This window comes from Lucilia sericata, unplaced genomic scaffold (assembly GCF_015586225.1).
Source record: "Lucilia sericata isolate MDLA Ls3-8-SP2 unplaced genomic scaffold, ASM1558622v1 Contig000052F_arrow, whole genome shotgun sequence".
NCBI lineage: Eukaryota > Metazoa > Arthropoda > Insecta > Diptera > Calliphoridae > Lucilia > Lucilia sericata.
The window spans coordinates 279,308-286,018 of NW_023994088.1; the positions used below are offsets into that span (position 1 = coordinate 279,308).

The following is a 6,711-nucleotide window of genomic DNA, read 5'->3' on the forward strand; positions in this document are numbered from 1 at the left end:
AGATTACAGCAATTATTCTATGGTTTTTAAAGCTCAACAGTACTGTAATCTCTTTAATCATTCTCTAGTTATCGCAACCATATTATGTTTAATTCTTTTTTATGGCTACCATAATCATATACATACATATGATTTTTTGGATTCTAGACTGTGTTGCAATCAAACATGGTTTTGATTACATAGTCATAATTCGAATAATGAATTTCATAGAATATACATATGTATGTATTTGCGACATTTAATGAAATTATTGTAATGTTAAATTTTTTGTAATAAATTTAAAATGGTTACTGTGACCATTTTCAATCATATTTTTTCTCTGCGTGCAAATACACTTATATAAGTGCAGATGAACAATATCACAATAATACCATACAAATGGACTAAAAAGTATAAAATTATTTATAAACTGCAGCAGCACAAAATTGGGTTTATTAAAAAGCCATTTTTAAGCCATTTTATTAAGTCAATAGTACTATGGAAGAGAATACTTGAACGTAGTATATACAAACATATGTATGTGTGTATACAAAGGCTAAAATATAGATTATAAAGATACATTCATATGTAAATGAAATATTAAATCATAATGATAATTATAATTATTTAGATGTTGTTAAGATAAATTTAATTGAACTTATGGAATATAAATTATTGATGGACAAAAAATTATAGTAATTAAAAAAGGTGTTTAAATTTCAAATTACTCCTTCAAAAACAAATGATTTTGTGTGTGAGAGATAAACAGAGACAAATTTAATTTAAATATAGGATAAAAATAACCTAAAATAATGTCTACCAAATGTATATGTATTACTACACTTTTATTACACTTGTAAAATTTATACGGATTTGGTATATACATACATACATACATACATACATATTTATGTAAGTGTAAATATTTTAAATGCATTATTGACTTGACTCACATGCGCAGCAGAAAATTTAATAAAATGCAGTTAGTCAGTATGTATGTACATATGTGCATACAATGACACAAAACGGAAGTAAAACTATGCTAAATGTTCAACATTCACACAGATACAAATTTGAACGTATGGATGTGCATGTGCGTAAGTTTGAGTTACTGCATAAATATACATATATTTATGCATGTACGAACAAGTATTTAATTGTATATAATCATAATTCAAAAACCAAGTACCAAGTTCAAAGCTACCATTACTTCTATTCTCAAAATATGCATAAAGTACATACGATAATACATATACATACAACATTTGTACAGATACAAATTTGCACACATTTACAAATTTTCATATTTTGAATTCATGAACTGTGTTTTGTCGTAAAGATGTACAAATAAAAACTTAAATTATTACATTCAAACATTTTTGGCTAGTTTTAAAAGAAAATGTTTGCCATGGTAATTATTTATTTACTTATTAAACAATAAATGTATTAGTTTTTTATACTTTAATTTTAAAGTTTAACAATAATTATATGCAAATATACAAATTGTTTTGTTTTAATAAGCTTGTCAGCAGTCTCAATTTGATTAATTAAGTATATTAATTTATTATTTGCAACTATTTTAACTTGTGTTTGATTTATTAACTGTTTATGAAATAAATCAATAAACAAAACGTTAATTTCATCGGTAATTACAGATCAATTGAAATAACGATTAAAAATTTCCGATTTTTCCGGATGTCTTAGTTCTGCATTTTTTCAAATTTTCCATTCGCGGATTCTCGAAATATTTCGTAGGGAATATCGTGAATTAAAAGTTGTTCAAATTTCGGAATATATCATCTAATCAAGATCAAGATTACCTGGAAGCTTTGCTATATACAAAAACTTTTCTGTAATTATTATAAAGAAACATGGATAGGTGAAATTTAATGTATAACTCAACACTTTTCTTCATTAAACAAATTATTCAATATGATTCCTTAAATTCTTAGCAAATTTAACGACATATCCGCATTGTCTAGATCAACGGTTCCCAAATGGGGGTCCGCGGACCCCTAGTGGTCCGTAGTAAAATCCTAGGGGGTCCGCGAAGACGAACGAAAAAAACATGAATAAACAATATTCTTTTATATGTATGTACAAATATCTCCAATTTTTGTACAATAATCCTAAATTTTTTGGTGACTTTTTGAATTTTATTTTTTCGGTTGTTTATCAGAAAGAAGCTAGGCCCTACAAATTTATTGTATAACTTTTATAAAGTAAAGTATTGCGTGATTTGTAATTTTTATTTCCTGTATATGTACTGAAATAATGGTTTTTATTTTAGACAAATAATACTCTGCCTTACAATTAAATTAATTCCGGAGTATGAAGTTCAATTCAAAGACAAGCTTATTACTGATTTAAGTTTATCAAATTGTATGCAAAAGTGTTCTTGTTTGAAAGGACTAAAATTATATATTTTCAAAACAGAGGTGACTCTTTATGCATCTCTTTATAAATATTCCAATCCGACGTGATACACAGATTTTAACTTGATTTTGTCGACCAGTACATATTATTAAATTAACATCAGAAAATCCATAGCGTTTCGCGTAAATATGTAGCCAAAAACCATGAAGTAAAATAATTCGTTGGTATTTTAAAATTCAAATTTAAGTTCCAAATTCACAGTACTTTAACAAAGAGTTCATATATTATGCGGATAACGCATTTCGCAACAACATAGAAGAAGTCCAACTTTCTTATATTATTTTCCCGAAAACTTAGCTTACTTACTCAGTTCACCCTTTGCAATCGCAACAAGTTTTTGAAACGTGACTCCTTGAGCACATGTGACAATATCTGATATTGATATTTTCGCTACCTTGAAGAAAAATGAACATGAAAGATCTCACGATCATAAAATGAAACATCATGTTAACATATCAACAAAGAAGTCATTCTATCTTCAAAACATGCAATTGAAAACCTATCTGAAATATTATATATTCTCAATGTACGGGAATATTTTATAGATATGACATCTCTACATTTATTAGACCTAGGGATTAATGGACTAGGTCAATTTTCGGATGGACAATTATTTAGAACAATAGAATATCAAAATATGTAGGTGGTCCGCGAAATTAAATAAGTTCTTCAAGGGGTCCGCGAAGTAAAAATCGGTGGGAACCGCTGGTCTAGATGGTTCCGATTTATACCTTATTTACAATTTATATTTAACATTAATAAATTCGGATTATTTTCCATTTTTCCGAGGAGATATTTTATTATTAGAGAGAAATTTAAAAAAATACACTCAGTTGCAATACGGCTATAGAAGGATTTTTTCCTGTAATGTAAATATTACGCGATCCACAGGTAAATCGGTTTCAAATGGGTGTATTCTTTAAGAGAGACGATTGTTGCATATAAATATCTAATATCGATAGAACAGTGAAGCACAAACCACATTGCGACGGTAATCCAAAGAATTAATAGAATACCCATCTCCTGTTAAGTACGCAAACATAGACTTTAAGCATCGGCCCATGCATGAGAGTTGTATTCCATTATTGGTCGGATATTTTTGGTTGTTTTTGTATTATTTGTCAAAAATGGTTGGTTAACATGGTATATATAGTATAGTACATGCAAACTGTCAAGTAGAGTTGAAAGGATCAAGATTCTCACATGTTATTTATATAATTTTGTTCAAAGTGATTTTCAAATAAAGAGTACAAAAATACTTAATTTGATATAAAACCTATTTGGGGAGTTTATAAATTAAGCAGGTAATTTAAAAATGCTGAATATCAGCAAAAGTATCATTAAGTACAGGACGAAAAATTAATGTCCTTATATCTGAATTTGATATTAATATCAGTTCTTATTTAGGACTATCTTATAGATTCTTATATTCTTTGTAGACATCGCGAATGAATGAAGCATCGCCATTTTTATGCTGGATTAAGAATTTATAAATTATAAATGTTGTAATTCTCCAGATTATATTAAAAGAAATTTATAACCTAAATCTGATTCTTTTCTGCTAATATTTAGGAATATTGAATAATTTCTAATATTCATCTTTCAAAATGGAAAATTTTAAATAAAAAGTACAAAAATACTTAATTTGATACAAAACCTATTTGGGGAGTTTATAAATTAAGCAGGTAATTGAAAAATACTGAATTTTTAGAAAAAATATCATTAAGTTCTCCAGAATAATCACACAGGACGAAAAATTAATGTCTTTATATATTCTTTTTAGACATCTCGAATGAATGGCTAAGCATCGCCATTTTTATGCTGGATTAAGAATTTATAAATTATAACAGTTGTAATTCTCCAGATTATATTGAACGAAATTTATAACCCAAATCTGTATCTTTTCTGCTCATATTTAGGAATATTGCAATTTCTCTAATATTCATCTTTCAAAATGAAATTAAAAAAAAACAATAAAATTTTTAAGAATTTTATTTCTAGAAAATCTTTTCTGTTCTAGGATTACATATGTATACAGTTATAGAAAAAATATTTTCTAATCAGATCCAAATTCATTCTAAGAGATCTCCGTATGAAATTTCCTATTCTACTTCTACTAGTCTACTTAACTATCATTATTGGATGTTAATTCATAATTAAAAGGACGTCCATTGAAGATTGGTAAACCTTCAATAGACATCTCGAGTAAAATTACTTTAAATGTTTAATGACATTAATGACTATTTTTTTAAATAACTTCAGATATTAGATGCTAATATGTTTCTTATCTAATTTATCTAATATCGGTGAAAACAAGAATATTAGATTTTACCTTTACATCAAAAAGTCGATCTCACAGCGAATATAATAGAAATTATATAAAAGAAAGAATTTAATATGACAAATGCTTTGTAACTTTCAGTTCTAAATATCCGGATTTTTAATTATGCCAGTCTTGTAGTAAATGAGCGATATGTTGAAAAAATCTAAAAAAAAGTAATCATTCATGTGCCTCGGTTTATAAAAACTTTACTATTTACGTCACTTATATCAGACCGATATTGGAATACTATTCTATTGGCTTGAGCTTCAAAGTTTACTTTGGAAACACTCGATCGCGTACAGGAGAGGTCGAAGGTACTTATCGGTGACCGTAGGTTGTCCAACTCTATTGATTCAATGAAACACCGTCGCAATATGGAGTGTATTTCACTGTTTATGAATATTACAAGACAATCAGTTCCTGTGAAATTAGGGAACTTGTTATATTTTTACGCAACGCTCGTCTTTTATTAAGAGCACAACCATTCGTGGTCAATTGTGGACTGGTGGTCCAAAAGTGGACTGCACAATACGTTACAGAGAAAATGCATTCTTCAGCCGCACCTTTCGTAAATATGTGGAAAAAACTTCCTGCAGATGTTTCCCTACCAACATCGATGTAAGATTTAAGCAAAATGTTCATAGTTCCAACACAATACACCGTATAAGTAGTGGTCATCCTCTGAGTACTGGCCCAAGAAAAAAGTATTAATAATATTGCCGCCGGAATTGACTTAAATTAAAGTATACAAGGAGGATGTATTTTACATCAGGTCCGATGAAATATATCTACGGCATTATCTAGTGAGAATCGAACTCACGATCTAATGACAGACTATAATACTACAAAATAATTTACGGAAGCAACCAAAGACCTGGATTTAGTTGATAGTATTTCTTCTGAATCAAAATACTACGCACAAAATATCTGGTTGGAGTGGAATAATGAACTAATATTATACATTTTGAATCAACTTTTAATGTACTTCCCTACATATATGTATATGTGAAGAGGAATTTATAATATAAATTCCGATCTGATACTTATTTTTAAATACGTTTACTATATTAGAACCCACAGTGTTTCTCATTGGCCACAATTATAGGTCTTCCCTACGAAAAAATACTGAGCAGAAAATCGATTTAATGTCCTTAATGAAAAATGTAAATAAACACTTATACGTACTGGTATCTTCTTAGATCTATTTGCAAAACTATCTCCAAATAACAAAAGTACTTACATTTAATCCTTTGAAAGTTGAATACGAATGCCGGACTTTGTCCTGGCAAATAAATGTTTGGTTGTTGATTGTTTGGAAAAGCACGCTCGGTGTATTTTCTCTACACTCTTGCTACTTTGTTTTGTTAGTTTCTTTCTCTACTCCTTTGTTCGTTGTTGCTGTTGAATGAAAGTTATGCTCTTTTATGGATGCACTTTCTCGCAAAAACACTATTTTTTATGATTTTTAGAATTTCCTTTTGCAATAAACACTCTCTTTTGTTGGGTTTTTAAAATACAGTGGGTCGTTGTGTTGCAAAATGTTGTGGTTTTAATTAAAATGTTTTAAATTTTATTTGATTTGTTGTGTTTATGTAATAAAGCCATTTTTTAAAAATATTAAATATTTATTTACTTTTATAATTAATTTTAGGTAATATATTTAAATTATTTTAAATTTATTGCTAATATTTTTCTTTTGAGACTAGAGCAGATTAACTGGGTATTATTTAAATATGCACAATTTTTTGTTAAATTTTTCTTTATTTTGTTTTAAATTTAAAATAAAAGAAACACAAAATTATGTTGTTAATTTATTTATAAGATAAAATTTTGGCATTAATTTATTATTATTTTTCTATTTAAGTTGTTTGTTTTGTTTTCTTTTTTAAACCAATGAAAATATGTTGCTTGAATTGGCACAATTTATTTTTATTTTTGTTTTTAAATTTAATTTTTACTTTTTTAAATATTGC

At 27.7% G+C, this 6,711-nt stretch overlaps 1 protein-coding gene across 4 annotated transcripts in view; it reads right to left on the reverse strand.

Annotated features, from left to right (window-relative positions):
* LOC119616014 (homeotic protein antennapedia) overlaps positions 1 to 6,487 on the reverse strand; it is a 187,079-nt gene extending 180,592 nt beyond the window's left edge. The window contains exon 1 of one of the 4 annotated variants that reach the window (XM_037972136.1): positions 5,979 to 6,487. The gene's annotated coding sequence lies outside the window, so the exon portion shown is untranslated. The remainder of the gene's footprint in view (positions 1 to 5,978) is intronic. The other 3 variants (XM_037972132.1, XM_037972137.1, XM_037972135.1) reach the window with 3 other exon arrangements.
* Positions 6,488 to 6,711: the final 224 nt, after the last annotated feature.